This window comes from Pristis pectinata, chromosome 27 (genome assembly GCF_009764475.1).
Source record: "Pristis pectinata isolate sPriPec2 chromosome 27, sPriPec2.1.pri, whole genome shotgun sequence".
Taxonomy (NCBI): domain Eukaryota; kingdom Metazoa; phylum Chordata; class Chondrichthyes; order Rhinopristiformes; family Pristidae; genus Pristis; species Pristis pectinata.
The window spans coordinates 17,326,811-17,350,050 of record NC_067431.1 but is presented as its reverse complement, the minus strand read 5'-3'; the positions used below and the strand labels follow the sequence as shown (position 1 = coordinate 17,350,050).

Genomic DNA, 23,240 nt, shown 5'->3' with positions numbered 1-23,240 from the left:
ATGCAAAGAAAAGTCATTTTCACTGGGCAAAATGAACTGTGAGCACGTGGGGTGCGGCAGTCTGGCTATCAATGATGGTTTAGTGTAATTGGCCCATTAAGTAACATTTTTGATCTTTCATTGACAGCAAAAGCTAGGTGCTTTTGAGAGTGAACAATCAATATCATTTTTCGGACAAACATGGTGCAAAAGTGTCACTGATCCTGAATTTTGGCATTATCTGACTGTTGATAAGAAGTTTGATGCTGGAAGGAAGGCAAATGTGAAAATCTCACCCAAAGTAAGGACACATCAGTGACTGGTACTAAGACACTCCATGTTAACACAACTTTCATTTGTGTAATGCTTCTTTTTTCTCATTGGGCAAACAAATTTTTAGCCTGTAGATTTTTAACTGCATCAAAAAAAAGAGGAAAGAGAAGCAGACGAGGGGAAATTCCACAGTGGGCTCTGGGGGGCTGAAGGCACAGCTGCAACAGTGGAGTAATGAAAATCCAGGATACACAATAGTCTATAACGAAAGGAATGTAGAAGTCTTGCATGCTTCCAGAGATGGGAAGGGGTGAAACCAAAGGATTTGTAATTTTAAAATTGAGTGCAAACCTGGAGCTAGTGTAGGTCAGTGTGTAATAAAAGTGAGAATGCTGGAAATACTCTGCAGGTCAGCTCGTATCTACAGAGGAAAAAAAAGTTAATATTTCAAGACAATCTGCACTTTTTTGCCTTTTAAGATCAGTGTGAATATTGTAACAAATAAATCTCCAGAAACAGTGTAAAAAAAATACAAGTGTGGTTAATAAATGAAATATGGACTCTGTGTACTCACTATATTACTGTCCATCGGAAATCTAATTTCAGCAAAACTGCTTTTCAAAAAATTCCCTTTGTCACCCCCTTGTGGATACACAATTAGCTTTTTCACAGTTGAGAGGAATTAAGTATCTTAGCTTACACAATATTTTCTTAAATACATAAAGATAAGTAAATATAAAAGGTTTTCCTCTCTTTGCATTCTTCCTTACCATACTATTTTTCTGTGTCATAGGATGAGTTTATGTGGATTCTCCAGCAAATGATACAGAGCTATAAAAGAGTTGCTTGCATTTAGAAGTGTTCTCCTTAGACTAATCAGCTGAAACATAAGCAACAACAGAGCAATTAATTAAAAGTAGAACAGAGCCTAAAGAATATGTAAAACAACTAATAATTGAGTCATTGACTTTCACTCGAAAACAAGACTCTCCAATAACAAATACAGATACACATGCAGCGCCTGCTTGTACTTGCTAGCACATACTGCCATATTGACGTGCACACATACTACCAGATAATGATTAGGGCAAGAAACTCAACGAATTTCCTCCTGATTGTCCTGCAGTACCTTTCCCATGCAAAAATACATAGTCCTCTTCTTGTGCACGCCCAGTGAGTATTGGCAATTAGGGATACTTCGATGCTACAGGCCCATGCATACCAGGAACTGGATTTAAAATTGTAAACTCATTTGACATCTGGTTAATAGTAGGGTGAAAAAGCTGAATATATTGATGATCAGCTGAATAGGAAAGTGATAAACAGAATTCAGTCCACAGAAGTGTGAGGTAATGCATTTGGAGAGCTTTCTTTGTAGATAAACTACGCAAGAACTAATGGAAATTAGACGTATAGTGAGGCTTCTGGAGAAACATTTTCCTCTGATCATTTTGAGCACAATGCCCAATTCTGCAAGCGACATTCTGTTGGGGAAAATTCCTGCCCAACTATAGCCCTCAGTTGTAAAGCTCCTATCCAATAAATCTTCCAATCTGTGCATCTTCTGCCCAAGTAAAGATTTTGTCCAAGGCCTGTAGAATCATGGGAAATCACCACACAGATTTAGCCTGTTGTGCATGTGCTAACTCTTTGAGTTCAGTACCACTTCTCCACTTTTGATTAGTAATTAAGTCCCTACCTAAATTACAAAATAAAGTTCAAATAATTATTGCTAACTTGTGAAGAAGACAGACAACATTGTGGAAAGGTATACTTGCTTTTATCGATTCCAGTAATACACAAAAACCAGTAGCTTTTTTTTCAATACACATCCCTCTTTGCACTGCAATTCATGGCTCCAGTTCAGTGAATGGTTTGGTTTGCAGCATTTGTTACTGAAACAGATGAGTCTGGAGTCTGAGATTAGGTAGGCAGATGCCAAGCTCTATGAGTAACTGAAAAGGTCAGAGCTCTCAAAAATGAACATGGGTCAGATAGTTAATTGTGGAATATTCTGCTTAATTTTGCAAAATCTGCATTTTCTGCTTTATTGCAATTTTGAGAGGACCTTAGTAATCCTGTAAGTTCCTTCTCTTAGCAATTGCCACAGGTTGGCACAATTAACCACTTGTTCTCAATTCCCTCTAACCTACCTGCTTTACACTAAAAATGGTTCCTGGAGTCTTTTCTTGACTTTCTCCCTATAGATCTGAGACTGCCATCTTTATTTTTATTTATTTTTTTAAACATGGCCAACAAGACAAAACCATCATTTATTGCCCAACTATTTTTTACTTTAAGGCATTAAAAATCAAAAATATATCTGGAGTTACATATGGATTGCAGAGTCTCCTCCCTAAATAATACTGAGAATTTAATGTGGAAAAATTGACAGAAAATCCAGATGGAGTTTTTTTTCCCATTAATTAATTCTTTTCTTATAAAAGACTGTGGCATACACAGCTACAGCTGGGTAATCACCGGTGTTTCTGTTTAATTGATTTCACTACTGAAATGATCTTTGGATAATTTGAAACAATATGTGAATGTCCATTTCCCTGCAGTGATTTGCATAATGACACCATTGCATTCTAGCTTGACTAATCTGAAAGCCTACAGCCACATACATATGAGTTTCTCATTTCTTCTGATGTCTTGAGTGTACTGAAGAGGAATGACTGAGATCAGATTAAAAAAATGGAACTTTCAACCAATTAACTGGCAAGAAAAGTAACAAGAGTCTCATATAGTTGCTACAATCATGGCTTTTATTCTGAATATTAAGGATGAGACTGAGTCAGACACCCTCAAAGCTGTATTTATGCCTCACAACACAAACTCTAATCTGTGGATTGGGTTGCTCACTCAGAAAAGAACCCATCTAATGACTTGTCTCATTAGGTTACTGGCCAAGTGCTAAGGTGGCAGCTGTGCCTCAGGAAATAGTTCTCTTGAATCAAATGCCTATAAATTCAAGTCCTGCTCGGGTGCCTTGAATTAATAATCCAGGCAGTAGTAATGGACCTGCACAATCAGAAATAATGTCTTTCAGGTGGGGTGTTAAAATGAGATTTCATATACCTTCTCAGGTGGATTATTACCAAGGAGCTATTTCAAAGAGCACTGAAGTTATCCATCAACCAACATATATATGATCATTATCATGCTGTAGTAATTTTGTGCTTTATGTTATCATGTTGAGTGTAATTTAAGACTTATTTATTACTGCAAATGACCCTTCCAGTTCAAGCTATTCTTTTGTTCTTTAATGCTTGTTTAATGATGGACAGCAGAGTTTTTGCTGGCAATCTGACCAATATTCATCCCTCAAACCACTACCACTGGAAAAGTGCAGATTAACTAATCATTATCAAATCGATGTTTGTGTGACTTTGCTTGGCCTTGTCCATTCCTATTTATATACCTTCCTCAAGTCCACTGCAAAGCCCTGGGATATGCCTGCATCATTCCAATGTGAATCTTCTGGATCCCAGTATTAAGCACACCATTATTAGTGGCCAGACCATCAGTTACCTTTGTCCTAATTTCAGAAATTCCTTCCCTAATCCACTTTGTGTTTCCCCCTTCTTTGTGTTACCACATAAAATAATTCATCTCTCTGACCATGCTTTTGTTCATCTTATCCAACATTTCCTCAAATGAAAACAAGTAACACTAGAAATACCTTGCATGCCAGGCAGTATCTCTGGAGTGAAGAAAAAAGAGCTAATGTCAAGTCAACGATATGTCATCAGATTTTGCAAGAAGGAAGATTTAACAGTTTTTAAGCACATATATCAGTTTGCAGATGATGCAAAGTTGCTTGCCACGGTGGGCTGTGAGGAAGGTCTAGAGAGGCTTCAGGGGAATGTACACCGGTTAGGTGAATGAGTAAGGATATGGCAGCTGGAATATAACGTGGCAAGATGTGAGGTCATACATTCAGATAGAACAAGTAGAAAAGTGGAGCATTTTTTTCTAATGGCAGAAGATTGACAGGTGTTGATGTTCATAGGGACCTGAGTCTTCCTTAAACATGAATTATTCAAAGTTTACATGCAGATAAAGCAAGCAATTTGGAATGTAAAAGGTATGTTGGCTTATATTGGAACAGGATTTGAACACAGGAATGGAAACACCTCCAATTAAATTGTTTCTCCTGAGATCACTTATGAAAATGTGTACAGGACTATTTTCCCTACCAAAGGAGGGATATGCTTTAGATAAAGGGGATGTAGTTAAGATTCACTAGTTTGATTCTTGGGATGGCGCATTTGTCATATAATGGAAAGATTAAATAGACTGAGTCCGTGACATGACGTATACTCTTTCTCCTGGCTAGGATGTCTAGAATCAGATGTCTCAATCTAAAGTAAGAGGTCAGCCACTAAGGACAGAGATTAGAAGGTGGTTGTGGAAATTCATTCACTAAGTATATTAAAGATAGAGATCAATACGTTTTTAGATATTAGAAAATAAAGAAATATGGAGTTAGTGTAGGCAATGGCTTACTCTTGCTTCTACTTCATATGTGCTTCAGGGACAAGGAAAGGTGTGGGTGGTGAGGGCGGTGGGGGGGGGGGTAAGGGGAAGATACAATGAAAATAGAATTATTAAGGGACTCATTTAGTTTGATTATACTCTGCTAATTGTCTTGGGATATTCTACCACATTAGAGAGACACCATTGATATGCTGCTTAACATTATCCCGCAGAATGCTGACTCTTTATGGTGCTCCAAGTCCCTCAGTCTGAATTGTAGCAGACACATACTCCCCTGTACTTCAAAAAAAAATCTGTTCACATTATGTGCTGCTGTGGTAGGAACCTTGTGCAAATGGCTGCCTTCTATGCCACTGCACATTGCTTTAGCAAACCTGAGTCCTGGAAAACTTGTGTGTACCCCTGCGCTCTTTGAGCACACCTGGCTTGGTATGGAGAGGCTGCCAGTGAGGGCTGATGTTGGGCAGGCTGGGGTGATATGTTGTTCAGGGCTGAGATAAAGGGCTCAGGCTGGTTACTAGTTGCTGGTTACTAGCAGTGGCTGTACCTGGTGTTATCAGACCACTCAGATCCTACAATTTCTTTTGCCACCTCCTGCTGGTTGTAATGGAAGCTGCTGCGCAGCCAAGAGAGGCAGGGATAGTGTCTTCTATCACATTCAATAGGGTGTACATACGTATTTATATACCTATATTGAAAAATGCCATAATGACTTTTAGCACTGATTCCATTACTTTTCTTGTTCCTGAGAACATATCCTGGCTGCTAAACAAGGTGCCAGTGTATTTAATTGTAAGTTGCTGTTTTAGCAGTAGCTGTTCCTAAGGTTATTACGTTGTACCTCTCTGTTTGTATTTTCAGAGTTTTGTCCATACAATTAATTGGACATCAATTCAACATAGATTCTATCTTCTTACAATCCTCTGTATATTTCAATACATACTGCAAAAAGTGGGAAAGGGGAAGAATCTTGTATTGCTGTCATTGTACACATATGGGTTGAATGCTTGTTATTCAAATTGACAGAGTAGAGTGGCACACATTGGTTGTTCTAACATCACGTACACATATACAACTCAAATCCCAAAACACAAAAGCAGGCACCATTCTAAACTATTTTCAGTCACATCCTTCTTGATTACTTCAAGCTCAATTTTCCCAATAGATTCCTTGCCAGCCTCAGTCAATAAAGTTACACAGCACTTAGAGAAAAGCTGATTAGGAAGAGGCATCATGGATTTGTTATGTCCAACGAACCAAACTGACTTTTTTAATGATCCATTTAAAATATTAGATAGGAATATATACAAGTCCATATAAAAATAGGTAATTAAAATTAAAGCATGTTGGGGGGGGTGGGGGAAGGCAAATTATGAACCCTGTTTGGATATTGGTTCAGCAGTGGAAAACAGAGCAGCAATAAGGGGTATGAAGAAGGAAAAGTACTCAAATTGGAGGGAAATGGCTGGTGGTCTCCCACAATGATATCTGTTGGGACTTCAACAATTTAATATATTTATCAGTGGCTTCGATAAGAAAATGAAGAGCCATATACCCAATGTTCCAATGATGCAAAAATTGGTGGCATGATAAAAAGAGTAGAAGGGAGCATAAGATTATTGAGACACTGACAGATTAAATAAGAGAAAACTGTTTCAATGGAAGCAAATATGACGTTCTACATTAAAGAACTGATCATAGATTTTGTTTTAAAAGGTTAAAAGGGAGGAACAGTGGAAGCCCAAAGAAATCCCATGTACATAATCACTGCAATGTTACAAAAATGAAGGGTAATGGCTAATGGGATATTAGCCTTTAAACATAGAGGTGTATAAGAGGTGGTTTTGCTAAGGGTATACAAAATCCTGGTGAGATCACATATTGAGAATTAGTTCCACCACTTGCAGTTTAGTAGGGGTATAACGGTATTGATGGAGTCCAGTGCAAAATCATTTGATTATTTTTGGGGCTTCAAGCATAAACCTGTCCAGAAATAATGCATAAATCAAGCTTTTAGAACATAGGATAGTACAGCACAGGAACAGCCCCTTCAGCCCATGATGTTGTGCCAAACTAACTAAATTAGTAATCAAATGCCCAACTAAACTAATCCCTTCTGCCTACACAATGTCCATATCCCTCCATTTCCTGCACATTCATGTGCCTACTTAAGAGCCTCTTGAAAGCCTCTATCATATTTGCCTCCACCAACACCCCTGGCAGCATATTCCAGGCACCCACCACTATATGTGTAAAAAAAAACTTACCCACACTTCTCCTTTGAACTTAGCCCCTCACACCTTAAATGCATGCCCTCTGGTATTAGACATTTCAACCCTATGGGAAAGATACCAGCTGGCTACTCTATCTGTGCCTCTCATAATCTTATAAACGTAGATCTCCCCTCAGCCTCTGCCGCTCCAGAGAAAACAACCCAAGTTTGTCCTTATTAGCACATGCCCTCTGATCCAGGTGGCATCCTGGTAAACCTCGTCTGCACCCTCTCCAAAACCTCCACATCCTTCCTGTAATGGGGCAACCAGAATTGAATGCAATACTCCAGATGCAGCCTAACTAGAGTTTTATAAAGCTGCAACATAACTTTCCAACTCTTGAACACAATTCCTCAACTAATAAAGGCAAGCATGCCATATGCCTTCTTTACCATCCTATCAACCTGTGTAGCCACTTTCAGGGTGCTATGTACTTGGACCCCAAGATCCCTCTGCACATCAACACTGGTAAGGGTCTTGCCATTAACAGTATACTGTCCCTTTACGTTTGATCTCCCAAAGTGCAACACTTCACATTTGGCTGGGTTCAACTCCATCTGCCATTTCTCCACCCATATTTGCAACTGATCTATATCCTGCTGTATCTTTTGGCAGTCTTCTACGCTATCCACACCACCACCAATATTCGTATCATCTGTAAACTTACTAACCCACCCATCTATGTTTATATCCAGGTCATTTATATATATATCACAAACAGCAGAGGTCCCAGTACAGATCCCTGAAGAACACCACTAAATACAGATTTCCAGTCAGAATAAGTCTCATCAACCACTACCCAGTCTTCTATGCGCAAGCCAAGTCTGAATCCAAACAGCCAATTCACTATGGATCCCATGTATCTTAATCTTCTGGATGAGCCTCCCATGAGGGACCTTGTCAAACGCCTTACTAAAATCCACGTAGACAACATCCACAGCTCTACCTCCATTTATCACCTTTGTCACCTCCTTGAAAAACTCAATCAAGTTAGTAAGACACGACTTCCCCGCTCAAAGCTATGCTGACTGTCTGTAATTAGGCCATGGTTTCCAAATGCTCATAAATTCCATCCCTAAGAATCCTTTCCAGTAACTTCCCTACCACTGACGCTCACCAGTCTATAGTTTCCAGGATTATCCCCATTCACCTTCTTGAATAATGGAACAACATTAGCTAATTGCCAGACCTCCAGGACCTCGCCTGTGGTTAGAGAGGGCACAAAGATATTGGTCAAGGCCCCAGCAACCTTATCTCTTGCCTCCCTCAATAACCTGGGGTACATCCCATCAGGCCCTGAGAACTTATCCAACTTAGTTATTTAAGACACCCAACACTACCTCCTTCTTTATCTCGAAATACCCTCACATATTGGCACGCTCCACACTGATCTCCCTATCCTCCATGTCCTTCTCGTTGGTAAATACTGATGCAATGTACTTATTTAGGACCCCACATCCTCCACCCCCAAGCACACGTTCCTTCCTTTATCCTTGAGTGGTCCGACCTGCTCCCTAGTTATCCTCTTGCTCTTGATGTATGTATAGAATGGCTTGGGATTCTCTTTAATCCTACTTGCCAAAGACTTTTCATGGCACCTCCTGGCTCTCCTAATTCCCTTCGTGGGTTCTTTTCTGGCTTCTTAATAATCCTTAAGGGCTCTGTTTGATTTTAGCTTCCTAAATTTTACATATGCTTCCTTTCTGTCCTTGACTAAATTCACCACTTCTCTCATCATCCAAGGTTCCCATACCTTGCCATCCTTGTCCTTCCGCCTTACTGGAATATACCTGTCCTGTACTCTGTGCAGTTGGTCTTTAAACACCCTCCACATGTCAGATGTTGACTTGCCCAAAAACAGCTGTTCCCAGTTAACTCTAGTTCCTGCCAAATACTCTCATTATTTGCCCTGCTCCAATGTAATACTCTCCTGCAAGGTCCATACTTATCCTTATCTATAGCTATCTTAAAACTTAAGGAGTTGTGGTCACTGTTCCCCGATTATTCTCCCACCTCAAGGTCAGTCACCTGGCCAGGCTCAATACCCAACACCAGGTCCAGTATGGCCCCTCCTCTTGTTGGACTATCTACATATTGATTTAAGAAACCCTCCTGGATGCACTTAACAAATTCTGCCCCATCTAAACCTCTTGCACGAAGGAGGTCCCAGTCTATATTAGGGAAGTTGAAATCACCCACTACAACAATCTTTTTGTTTTTACACCTTTCCTCAATGTCCCAGTGGCTACTGGGGCATCTGTAGTCTTATCCCATAAGAGTGATTGCACCTTTCTTATTTTTGAGTTCTACCCATATAGACTCAGTGGATGAGCCCTCCATTATGTCCCCTCTGAGTGCAGCTGTGATATTGTCCCTGATTAATAGTGCAACTCCCCCCCCCCCTTTTTACTTCCTTCTCTATTTTCTAAAACATTGAAACCCTGGAACATTAAGCATACATTTCTGTCCCCCTCTCATGGGTACAATATCATAGTTCCATGTACTGATCCATGCTCTAACTAAATCACCCTTACCCATAATACTCCTAGCATTAATATACACACATTTCAACCCGTCCATCCCATTGTGTCTATCACCTTGCTCCTGCCTGTTCTTATTGGTCATGATATCCAACTTCCTCTCAATCCCTCCACTTTCTGACCTGGTGCTATGGTTCCCATCCCCCTGCCAAACTAATTTAAACCTTTCTGAGTAGCACTAGCGAACCTCCCGGACAGGATATTGGTTCCCCTCCAATTAAGGTGCAACCCATCTCTCTTGTACAGTTCACCCCTTCCCCAGAAGAGGTTCCACTGATCCAAGAACGCAAAACCCTGCCCCCTGCACCAGTTCCTCAGCCACACATTCATCTGTTCTATCTTTCTATTCCTATCCTGACTAGCACCAGAGATTACTACCTTCGTGGTCCTGCTTTTCAGCTTCTTTCCAAACTCCCGATATTCACTATGCAGGACTTCTTCCCCCTTTCTATCTACGTCATTGGTGCCAATATGCACAACGTCCTCTGGCTGCTCACCCTTCCCATTGAGAATGTTCTGCAGCCACTCTGAGACATCCTCCACCCTGGCACCCAGGAGGCAATACACCTTCCTGGCGTCTCTTGTGGCCACAGAATCTCCTGTCTGTCCCCGTAACTATCGAGTCTCCCATCACTATTGTTCTGCCTGACTTTACCCTTCCCTGCTGAGCCTCAGAGCAGGCCACAATGCCACTGACCTGACTGTTGCTGCAAGGTCACTTTTAATCACGAACACATGTGCCAGATTAAAATAAACTTTTTTATTTCCCATTGGGATAATCTCGGAAAAGGAGAAATAACCTTAAAATTCAGAGAGAGATTTTTCAGGCCATACTGGGAGAAGTTAGCTGCTGCTTCATCACGTGGGAGCCACAAGGAATGTGGAACGGTCTCCACAAAAAAAAAGCACATGTAAATTCAAACTATAACTTTAAGTATGAGGTTGATATCTTAAAGACATTAAGAAATATAGAGGTGTTCTGGACATTCGGTTTAGAAAGAAGACTAAGTATTATCCTGGTGATGGTAGTGGGCGGGGCAAAGCTCCAACTTGATACAGCGGTGTTTTCATTGGCTCTTACACTGCTGTTGCTGGGGGCCGGAGAGGCAGTAGCCTCCGCTGATTGGTCCTGCGCTCAGCCGTGCGCGAATGATGGCTTTGTTCACGGCAGAACTGCTGGTGTTGGAAACAAATGGGGACAACGGGTAAAACAAAACTCTGTAGGAAGTGGAAAAGGGTGTGAAGGCTCGGAACTCCCCGGGAATCGGAGGAATTTGTTGCAGGGAAATTATGGGGAGTTTGTCGTTGGGGAGGAAGATCAAGGGACTTTTGTCATTACCATTCGGGATAGTCACTGTGGTTGACCCCTGCAGTGTCAGAGCTACAACCAGCTTATTCCAGAACTAGCCATATTGGAGTGTTCATTTTAGTATTTCTTGCAATAATCACTATCAGATGATTCAAAGTGGTGTTTTACTAACCAGTTGAATTATTCTGGTAGGTTAATTCCCCATGCTGTCCCTCGCTTTCATAGAACGAGTGCTTGCACAGGCCTCGTTACTTGGTTATTCGCTTTCTGATATCAAATTAAGGCAAATTTCAATTTAACTCTTCTCCCGTAAGGATTGTAACCCTCTCCCTCGTCATAATTATATTGCCACCTCACCGCGGACACGGCCATATATTTGCCATTCAAATATGCCTTACTCATATTTAATCGGTTCTCTTTAATAAACCGCAACGTCAATGACCCAAGTGTTTTGAGTCTCTGTTCCTATGTCGATCACCGCATTATAACTAATGCCCAAACCCAGGAACCTTTGACTTTAAAGATGTCTGCAGGCATATGCCTTCCAGTCAACTGCCTCCCAAAACCTCCCAACCAATGCAAACTCTGATGAAAGTGGCCCGGTTCTCAACGTAACACTCATGAACAGAATCATACACGTGCAGTATGCCAAACTTATTGAAAATTACAAAGCGCATCGAACAATGCAGAACTAGATCCGGACTGCGTGCTGATGGACTCTCATCAGATTCTAGAGGAATGCATCGCTTACTTTAAGTACTATTTAGTCGCTAGAGGGCCTCAAACCAACAAACACTCGTATATTCCCATGTTTGAGTCAGTGATGCAACTCTGCTCCTTCTTCCGCAATTCTTGGGGATTGAGGATAATTTACTTCCATTCCGGTTTTGTGGCTTCTAAAATGGTTAACGAGAGGAATATGGGATTTGCAGACACTTCCACGGACCCAGGCTGACTAATGGTGAGGTACAGAGACTGCTAGAAGAAGACGCTGCCCCATCGGCAATCCTCACTCCTGATAGTGTTCAGTTAGTCACATCCCTATCAACATTAGTAGCAAAGGTCCTGACTTGCCTCCTTGCTGTCATCAGGTCAAACTTAAACCCTCGTCCAAAATTTCTGGATTGTTCAATGCCCTGCATCAGGACAGGTTTCGACCCAAAACATCACCAATTCCTTTCCACCCACAGATCCTGCTCGACTTAGTTCTTCCAGCAGATTGTTTGTTACTAAGGACTGATGTTGGCTGCCAATTTGAGAGGTGCCTTTACCTTTTGCAGCCATGTATTTGCATCTTAGTCTGCATCCCGGTACCAAAGAAAAACAAGGTAACATGCCTTAATGACTACTGACCGGTGGCTCTGATATCCACCATCATGAAGTGCTTCGAGAGGCTGGTCACGGCACACATTAATTCCAGCCTCCTGGAAAACCTCTACCTACTGCAATTCTCCTACTGCTGAAACAGGTACAGTGGACACTTTCTCCCTGGCCCTACACTCATCTCTGGAGCCTCTGGACAGTAAAAACACCTACGTTAGACTATTGTTTATTGACTACAGCTCTGCCTTCAATACTGTAATTCCGAGCAAACTCATCACCAAACTTCAAGACCTTGGGCTCAACACCTCCCTCTGCAAATGGATCCTTGACTTTCTGACCAACAGACCGCAATCAATGAGCATAGGCAGCAACAGCTCCAGCATGATTATTCTCAACACCGGTGCCCCACAAGGCTGCGTCCTCAGCCCTCTACTCTACTCCCTATATACACATGACTGAGTGGCCAGATTCTGTTCTATCTCCATCTACAAGTTTGCAGATGATACCACCGTTGTGGGCCATTTCTCAAATAACGTTGAGTCAGAGTATAGGAAGGAGACAGTGAGCTTAGTGACATGGTGTCATGACAATGTCAATGTCAGCAAAACAAAAAAGCCGGTCATTGACTTCAGGAAATAGGGCAGTGTACATGCACCTGTGTACATCAATGGTGCTGAGGTTGAGAGGGTTGAGAGCTTTAGGTTCCTAGGAGTGAACATCACCAATAGCCTGACCTTGTCCAACCACGTAGATGCCATGGCCAAGAAAGCTCACCAGCACCTCTACTTCCTCAGGAGGCTAAAGAAATTTGGCATGTCCCCTTTGACACTCACCAACTTTTATTGATGCACCATAGGGTAGGCACGGTAGTGTAGCGGTTAGTGTAATGCTTTACAGCGCCAGCGACCTGGGTTCAATTCCGACCACTGTCTGTAAGGAGGTTGAACGTCCTCCCCGTGTCTGCATGGGTTTCCTCCGGGTGCTCTGGTTTCCTCCCACATTCCAAAGACGTACAGATTAGGAAGTTGTGGGCATGCTATGTTGGCGCCGGAAGTGTGGCGACACTTGCAGGCTGCCCCCAGAACACTCTATGCAAAAGATGCATTTCACTGTGTGTTTTGATGTACATGTGACTAATAAAGCTATCTTATCTTATCTTAGAAAGCATCCTATCTGGATGCATCACAGGTTGGTATGGCAACTGCTCTACCCGGGACCACAAGAAACTGCAGAGAGTTGTGGATACAGCCCAGCACGTCACGGAAACCAGCCTCCCTTCCATGGACTCTGCCTGTACCTCTCGCTGCCTTGGTGAAGCAGCCAGCATAATCAAAGACCCCACCCACCCAGGTCATCCTCGCTTCTCCCCTCTCCCATCAGGCAGAAGATACAGCAGCCTGAGGGCACACACCACCATGCTCAAGGACAGCTTCTATCCCACTGTTAGTCTTCTATTGAATGGTTTCCTTATGAGATGGACTCTTGACCTCACGATCCATCTTGTTATTACCTTGCACCTTATTGTCTACCCACACTGCACTTCCTCTGTAGCTGTGGCACTTTACTCTGTATTCTGTAATTGTTTTTACCCTGTACTACTTCAGTGCACTATGTAATGAATTGATCTGTACGAATGGTATGCAAGACATGTTTTTCACTGTACCTCGGTACAAGTGACAGTAATAAACCAATACCAATTTAGCAAAGAAATCTGAGCAGTACAAGGTAAAAAGAGCTCTGAACTACTACTTCTTAAAACTGATCCCTTTCCTCAACATTGAATGTATAATGCTTCAAGGTGAATACAATCCAAATGGAAGCAACTCATAATCCATCACCTTAAAACTGCCTTTTCATGCCTCATCATTCATAAAATCCATGAGTACATTCCATGTTGAGATTTAAATGATCTTCTGAGAAGTCTGACAGCAGTATAAGGGAAAGACAATTGTTGAAGACTAAGAGCTCTCCCAAAATTGCCTAAAATGGCTGCATTACCTCGACACTGTATGGAGGCTTACAGTACATGCCACCATTGACTCATGGGAATCAATTTTTTCAGTACACTAAACATGATCATCCATCTTAGAGTCCATAAGCACGACAGCTGCTTGTTTACCTGTCTTGTAATCTGCATTGTACACATCAAAGTTGCTCACTTACTGGAGGTAGATGAGTTTCTCAGGACCTTCTGGCACTTTGTCAGTTGTCGTGGTAGTCCAGCAGTGTACTACAACAACCATGGAACAAATTTAGTAACAGGAGAACAGGAGCCGTACAGGTGCCTATAGCACCTAGATAAAGGTCAAAAATCTCAACGCTCATGCAATGCAATGATCAGTGGCATTTTCACCTCCCTCTGCTGACTACTTTGGTGGAGTGTGGAAGAAATGGTGTATTTGGTGAAATACATGCTATGCATGGCACGAAACATTCATATCATCATTGACAAACATAAGCATTGGTCCCCACACACCTGAGCTTCTGATACCAAATTATTTTCTGCTAGGCACAGGCAACCCAAACCTTCCCCACCAAAAATTTTTTGACAGTGGTGAGCTTACTTCTAGAGTTGGTAACATTTTCATCCCACAATCATCTGGTTCTGGAAGAGATGGCTGCAATAACACATTCTGCCCCGGGATAAGTGGAGGAAATCGCTCTAACCATGTCAGAATCTCTGAAAAGGAGTTGCAGTCCTAGTAGTGGATAGCAACACTCCTCAGCCTTATTTGTCACTGGGCTACATTATAAAAACACTTATGAGATAGGATGACATCATCTATAATGCCAATAAAGGGAAAGAATGTTCATTTGATCATTAAACTCCATCTACTTCAAAAGGCTGTATTGGATGTTGCCGAGTCATCCAGTAACAGAGTAATGATGTAGTGGTTTTCCTTGTTAAGGCAGAGTCATGTGGACACTGCAAGTGGTTTTGCCAGGTAACTGGCAAGTCACACCAGAGTTAAAGGTAGGAAGGCCACTCATCACATGGGTAGGAAAGGTACAAGTCCTTGCCATTCATACTATGAGGAACACCTGGTCTCAGAATGCATATTCAAGAGAACGTAGGATTATGGTTGCCTAAAGTGCAAGTCCTTGAAGAAATTAGCAGCCAACAAATAAATAATGTTGCAGAGAGACAAGTCAATGGAACAGATTCACTCGTGTACTGGACCATGAAGTCACAAGATGTAGGGTTGGAAAATGGTAATACTCAGTGGTATTTGCAGCATATTGGAGAGACTAATAAAGTTGACATATTAAAGGCCATTATGTTGATTGAAAGTTTTATAAAGTAATTGTTACCTTGACAACTTTGATCTGCACCCTCAGCCCTCTACTCTACTCCCTATACACTCACGACTGTGCGGCCAGATTCTGCTCTAACTCCATCTACAAGTTTGCAGATGATACCACCGTTGTAGGTCGTATCTCAAACAGCGATGAGTCGGAGTACAGGAAGGAGGTAGAGAGCTTAGTGGAATGGTGTCATGACAACAACCTTTCCCTCAATGTCAACAAAACTAAAGAGCTGGTCACTGACTTCAGGAAAGGGGGCAGTGTACACGCACCTGTCTACATCAATGGTGCTGAGGTCGAGAGGGTTGAGAGCTTCAAGTTCCTGGGAGTTAACATCACCAACAGCCTGTCCTGGTCAAATCACGTAAATGCCAGGGCCAAGAAAGCTCACCAGCGCCTCTACTTACTCAGGAGGCTAAAGAAATTTGGTTTGTCCCCTTTGACTCTCACCAACTTTTACCGATGCACCATAGAAAGCATCCTATCTGGATGTATCAGCTTGGTACAGCAACTGCTCTGTCCAAGACCGCAAGAAGCTGCAGAGAGTTGTGGACACAGCCCAGCGCATCACGGACACCAGCCTGCCCTCTTTGGACTCTGTCTTTACCTCTTGTTGTCTTGGTGTAGCAGCCGGCATAATCAAAGACCCCACCCACTCGAGACATTCTCTCTTCTCTCCTCTTCCATCGGGTAGAAGATAAAGGAGCCTGAGGGCATGTACCACCAGACTTAAGGACAGCTTCTACCCCACTGTGATAAGACTATTGAACGGTTCCCTTCTACAATGAGATGGACTATGATTTCACGATCTACCTTGTTGTGACCTCGCACCTTATTGCACTGCACTTTCTCTGTAGCTGTGACATTTTGTTATTGTTTTTACCTGTACTACATCGATGAACTCTGTACTAAGTCAATGTAACTGCACTGTGTAATGAATTGACCTGTACGATCGGTATGCAAGACAAGCTTTTCACTGTACCTCGGTACAAGTGACAATAATAAACCAATACCAATATCTTTTTCCAACATTCCCCCTGTTGCCCTCTCTGCAACTTAAAACACACTTGTTTGCACACTTTTCTCATTCAGATGAAGGGTCCTCGACCTGAAATGCAACCCCTTCCCCACAGATGCTGCTTGATTTGCGATGTGCTTCCAGCATTTTCTATTTTTGATTGGATTCCTGCCACCTACAGTTATATGCCACACTTACTGAGTGAATTTATAACTATTCAATTTTATAACTTTATATATATCATGTAAGTAATGAATTCTCTGTTTATGTGTATAATTACTTGATTGTTCACTTTCTTTAACATTTCTTCACATTTTTTTTAAGTGTATGAGTACCTTTAAGAATTGAGTGTACCATATGGTTCCTGATGAAGGGTCTCAACCCGAAACATTGACTGTTTATTTCCCTCCGTAGATGCTGCCTGACCTGCTGAGCTCTTCCAGCATTTTGTGTGTATCACCTTGAAACATTGTTGTACTGGGCACTACAGTTCAGTCTGAGAATGGCTGTGTTCAATTAAAGCATGAACTACTATGAGAGAACATGTAGTAAAACTGAAGAAACTCAGTCACCATAGTTCACACAACTTCAAATGACAATCACTTTTAATTTTTCTAATACAATGTTGACCACAGGAGCTATGATGGGTGCATGGTCAAGATCTCACTGACTTGTGGTCTGATAACTGGCTTGAAATAGCAATAGGAACATATGTACTTTTTGCAATTTAGTCACCATGGTAATGTAGGTTACAATAGCATACAAGATGTGCAAAGCAAACTACCTAAGACTGCAATATTGACAAAGAACACATGGTGTTAGTTTAAAAAATATATTTACATGAAGCTTTTTTCCAGAGCGCTTTACATGCAATGATGTAGTTTTGAGGTATAGTCACAAATGTAATAGAGGGAACGTGACAACCATTGTGCACAAAGCAAGTTCCCACAAACAACATTATATTGAGTGTGTGATAATTAGCCAGCACACCCAGGCTTTCCTACAGGAAAATTCTCAATTTACCATTTTGACTGAAAGACCACACCTTCTAATAATATAAAATTCCCTCAGTATTTGCAATAGGTTTATCCTAGAGTTTTCTTCCCAAGGCTTTGGAATGAGACTTGAGTGCAAAACCCAAAGACTAACTTTAAGAAATAACACTGGAGTATTTTCAATTTAAACTGACATAGTGTAAAAGGACACAAGGTTAAAAAGTCCACCAATTCTGTGCTAGATCGTGTTAGAACAATGCCAAATCATTCCTACTGCCCTACACATCCTTTTCATGGACCTCTGTTTCAAAGTTTCAGTCTTCATGCTTAAACAACCTTAAGACTGAGTTTTTATCAGATATTCCCCCAGAAGGAATGGACAATGTGGATGAGTTAAGTCTCCCAACTCCTCGCAGACCTTAAAGTAGAGCCACCAGGAGAGGGCGCGAATGTAGAACAACAAGGACACCAACAAACACGCAGAGAGAGGAGAAATAAACAGGATAAATAGAAACAAATCACGCAGGGGGAAGAGACAGAAATATATAACTGAAAGCAATAATAATAATAATAATAATAATAATACCTTCTAAGCTTATCAGGGAATAAAGTCAATACACAACATGCAGCTTGGCGAAAGAGCAATGTCACGTGACAACATTTTTCCACTTCTTCCCCCCGCCCCAAATTTAAATTAAATTAGAAATTGTATCCATTTTTCTATCGTTTATAGTCGATTTGTGGAGTTTCGTGAGGTAACCAAGGGTTTTTTTTAAAGCGGGCGCGATTGCTTTAATAATTGATGTGATATATTCGATGCTCGTCTGATGACGTTGGGGCTGAGAGGGGAGACGCCATATTGGAATCGGGCAGAGCTGACAGACAAAAAAAGAGAATAAATATAAGACAAATCGGAGAGAAATCGCCGCCATCACGGGTTTGTTTATAAGTATTTTCTCTTAAGCTTTTCTGCTGAAGTGTTAGGGCCAGGGATGTGCCTTTATTTTTGAGAACCGTGGCTCCCCGGCTTTTATTTATAAAGCTGCGTAGGAAGTTGATTATTTTTTCTTCTCTTCCGTTGGCTGTTGATTTGGTGCAAGGCCCAAAAGTCTTTCGCGTTTGCTTTTAAATACGTGCTTCTTCGTCTTTTAAATTTAGTGTTGTGGTTAAAATGATTTCAAGTACTGTTCTTCACGACAGCTATTTTGTTAAATATCTGAAAATAATTGTTAATTTCTGCTGGGAAATATCTGTCTTGGGGATATGGTAGGGAAATGTTTAGGTTTGTGCCGTCTCCTTCTCTCCGAGGTGACAGGACGCGAGAGGAAGCCCAGAGAGATGTGTTGTAAATATTGACCCTCAGGACTCTTCCCTCACCGTAAGCCCGAGTTACTTCGTTCTCTGTCTCCTATCTAATAGAATTGGTTCTTCCTCTGTGTATGTGTGTATATATATTTTCAATCGAGTTTTTGTTTACACTTTGAAACGGTGTTTTCTAATCCAGTTTTGATTTCCGCCTCTCACTGTAATGTGACGTGTAATGTGTTTTGAGTATAAAATCGCCATTTCTTTTTTTAAAAAGTCTTAATTACAGGAAATAGTTTGTAGCTATTGCTTGCATTAGTTCAAGCTATTGAGTAATTGTTTACTTCTGAGTGGGATTAACGTAACGTATACAATAATTTATATTCTGCTTGGTAATTGCTGTACAATTTAAATTTTTGTAACTTATTTGTATTCATGATGAATAATTTAAGAGCAGTTTTAACATTTTATTTTGGTTTTATTTATCAACATCTGAAATTTTTTAATTGTAAAATTTATACATTTCAGTCAATGGATTCATGGGAAATGTTGGGATAAAGTAATGCCAACTTTGTAAAATCTTGTTTTTAACTATACGTGTGGAAGACATGATCAAAATTGCCCCCCCCCCCCCATCCCCTTTTTGATTCCTCCTTTCATGACGTATACATTTAGGATGGGTGGAGTTTTAGTTTGAGTAAGATCCTCCTGAATGGCATTCTGTAGTTTCTCATTCAAAATAATCACTTGCTTTAGTAGGTCCTCCATTCCATCTATCTAATAATACAGTTTCGGTGGTGGGTGGGAGAAATGCATTAGTACTGGAGCCCTTTTGAAATTTGGCAGGTTAATAAGATGTTTTTGTATGGTGGTCATATGGACGTTTGACTTATCACTGCCACTTGCTGCGGTTAGTTGTTTTGATTGGCAGTGATGAGCTACCCTCCCATGCGGTGTAAGTTTAGGGCAGGTTTTAATGATTATAATCTTGAGTTCTGTCCTAATGAAATTGTCCAACTAAAACTTTTGTTGGACAGATAATTCAGTGGGTAAGCTAAGTGGCCACTAGGCATCTGACAAAATACCCATCATTTTTAATTTCACATTATGAATGCTGATTATATTATGATATAATGGGTTCCAAAGCACCAACTAAAAGAATGAAAGATTATTTTTAAAAATTCCTGTACTAAAAGTTCAATTTCTTTGTGAGTAGTCAGCATCATCTGAGTAATGAGGACTGGACCATCTGTTTAGATATATCAATGCAGTTACAATAATCTGCATTGCAATATGTTTCCATTTCAGTGATGTAGAAGTGATCACCTAACTCTGGTTGCCATCTGAAAGAACATGTGAGAAGTCTTTAGGGGCATACGTTATATAGAATGGATGTTTTGTATAATTTGAAAAATGCTTAGATCTAATGAAATTCATGAATTCCTTTTGCTACATTGTCACTTTCCAGTGTTAACTGCGTATCCCTCTATTGCCATAATATCTGAAAATCTATAGATCTGCCTTGAATATGCTTGGGGACTGATCATCCACAGCCCTCCTGGGTAGAGAATTCCAAAGATTCATTGCTCTCTGGATGAGGAAACTTTAATTATATCTTATATAAAACGAGATCTTAATTCCCACACTGAAAGCAAAACTCTCCACCTGCATTGATATACACTAGTGTAGAGTTCTTAACTGCACAGCTTACCCTTTTGGCATTTTGTGTGTTTTGATTTTGAAAGATTATTGAGCTAGTTTCAATAATTCAAATATTTACATTCAGCGCAGCATTAGGTACAGCACTTGCACTTCTAATGGCATTTAAACAGTGGTGCTATGGAAATAAATTGTATCCCAATTTTGTGAGGCTTTAAAGGTCAGAAGGTAACTGATGTTATGTGTAGTAAGCCCACTAAGTAGGAGAGCAATTTTAGATTAGTTTAGGAGTATCAGTAGGAGAGCATTTTTGTAGCAGTGGTCGTAATTCAGTTAGATCTGGCATAATCCGGTACCCTGTTTAGCTCTACCCTGCAGAGCACTGATCTGATTTTAAGTGTGCAAGGTCTTCCAGTCTGCAAGTGAGCTCAACAGTAGTGCTAGCCTTTGAGCTTATTGCCATAAAGAAATATGGGTTGGGGAGAACTGTACAGCAAATAGTGAGAAAACAGCTTCCATCACATCCAAGATAATGTGATGAAAGAAACCATAGGATCTGTGCAGTCTGTCAATGCAGGCAGAAGCAACTGCCATTCCTCCAGCAATGGTCCATACTCATTATGATAGCCAATTTGTAGTCCTAAGCTCCACATTTTGTCTCTGAGAAGCTCCATTGCTCACCCTGGTTCACACAGGAAGCCTTTCCATGATGTGTCATGGGAAATTTATTGCTACAGGAGCACCATATAGGGCAGTGATTTGTGCCAGGTTCCTGGGATAGCAGCATGCGGCAGCGGGGAAGACGGAGGTTTACGCCAGAAAGCAAAGGATAATACTTGAGTGTTTATCTGACTAGAAGGTTGTGCTCTCATCCTGGAAAAGCACCCTGACCACTAAGCAAGTTACCTTTGGGATTATAGACTAGAACAAATAAAATGGATGTGAAGGTTCTAATTTGAGGTAGACTGATAAGTGATTTAGCAGAAGTGGGCTCAACACTCTTTGAAGTTAAATCAATCCTGGAACAATGGGAGGCATTCAAAAAGATTCACAGGGTGTGCAATAAATTTGTTCCCAGTAAAATGGTGAGACTAAAATCTGTAGCTCCCTTGATTACAAGGTTTAGAGATAGTGATGAGGCAAGAAAGAAAGCTTGTGATAGAAAGCCTTGAAGAGTATGGAAAGTGTAGCAGTAAAATTAAAAAGGAAGCTAGGAGAACAAATTATAAAAGAAATCTTGGCAAATGTTAATCAGAGAGAATCTAAAAATGTTTTATTAATGAATAAAAGTAAGATGATAACTAAGGAATGAGTAGAGCCAATTAGGGATTAAAAGGGGATTGTGGAGGCTGTGGATACAGTTCTTAATATTTTGTAAGAGTCCTTGCAGAAGAAGGGGTTATGTTGCTTTGTCTTTAAAGTGAATAGGAGAAATGTAGTTGAAGAGAAATTATTAAGGGAGGCTTATCACCTTTTGAAAATGGATAAGTTGCCAGACACTGATGAAATGTATCACAAGCTTTAAAAGTAAAGGAAGGAGAAAATTGCAGAGACTATATCGCTACAGTTTTCAATCCTCTGTGGCTCCAGGAATTGTACATAAGGATTGATAATGTGGTAGTATTGCTTTAAAAAGGAATAGACCAGATAATTAGAGCCCAATTATTTTAGAGTTGGCAAACTATTGAAGTCCAATCTAAAGAATAACATAAACCTTCATCTAGAAAAGTGCAGATTGATCTGGGATGGCAAGCAATTGTTTTGTAAGGAAAGATCCATTTTAATTTTGAGGAGATAACAAGGAGGGTTGATGAGAATTTTTGTGGTCTGCATGGATTTTAGCAAGGCTCTGCAATGTCCCACGTGGTAGGTTAGTGGAAATAATAAGCTCCTGACAATTGGTAGGAAGCAGGGAATAATGCCTGATAAGTGTTTGAGACAGTGAAGATGATGCCAGTGGGATTCTACAGGGCTTTGTACTCGTCTCTGTTTTTGTAATATATTAGTGAATTGGACAGTACACAAAGACAGTTTGGCTGACAGTGAGGAGGAAAGTTTTAGATTGCAGGAAAATGTAGCTGATTTGGTCAGTTGCACAGAAAGGTGGCAGATAGAATTTAATCCAGAAAAGAATGAGTTGATGAGGCAAGGAAGTAGCTAATAAAGGAGGATGTCGAGTGATGGACTCTATTTTTCTTTGTTCCTCTATGTACACAGATCCTGAAAGATAACTGAACAGGTCAATAAGGTGGCTAAAGGGAATACAGGTTGCCTTAGTCGAGGCATGGGACTCTAGGAGGTTCTGCTGGAAATGTATACTATGCCTGTCAGGCCGTAGTTGAATACTGCTTACAATTTTGATCTCCACGTTATAGGAATGATGTGCTTGCAGTGGAATGGGTACAGATGGGATTTACAAAAGTGTTGCCGGGGCTGGAAATGTGTAGTTGAGAAGAAAGATTGGATATGCTTGTGGTGCTTTTGGAATATGGGAGGCCAAGGGGAGACATCATTGGTGTATAAAATTTGAGGGGCCTTTGACAGAATAAATAAAAGAAACATTTCTCTTGGCAGAGAGATTTTTTAAAAAAGAGCCTTAGGTTTAAAGTAATTTATAGAAGGATTAGAGAAGAGATGAGAGAGGAAAAAATAACCCAGAGGTTGGCAGGGGTCTGGAACTCTTGGCCTGACAATGTGGTAAGAGGTGGGAATGCTAATCAGGTTTGGACAGCAGTTGGGTATGTGCTTGAAGATCCA

The 23,240-nt window shown here is 40.8% G+C and overlaps 2 protein-coding genes across 2 annotated transcripts in view; one reads left to right on the top strand and one right to left on the bottom strand.

Annotated features, from left to right (window-relative positions):
- LOC127583586 (C-X-C chemokine receptor type 5) overlaps window positions 1-18,149 on the bottom strand; it is a 38,561-nt gene extending 20,412 nt beyond the window's left edge. Inside the window, exon 1 of the mRNA XM_052039708.1 lies at window positions 18,106-18,149. The gene's annotated coding sequence lies outside the window, so the exon portion shown is untranslated. The remainder of the gene's footprint in view (window positions 1-18,105) is intronic.
- Window positions 18,150-18,333: 184 nt separating this feature from the next.
- Window positions 18,334-23,240, top strand: part of ddx6 (DEAD (Asp-Glu-Ala-Asp) box helicase 6) — a 33,005-nt gene continuing 28,098 nt past the window's right edge. Inside the window, exon 1 of the mRNA XM_052039765.1 lies at window positions 18,334-18,456. The gene's annotated coding sequence lies outside the window, so the exon portion shown is untranslated. The remainder of the gene's footprint in view (window positions 18,457-23,240) is intronic.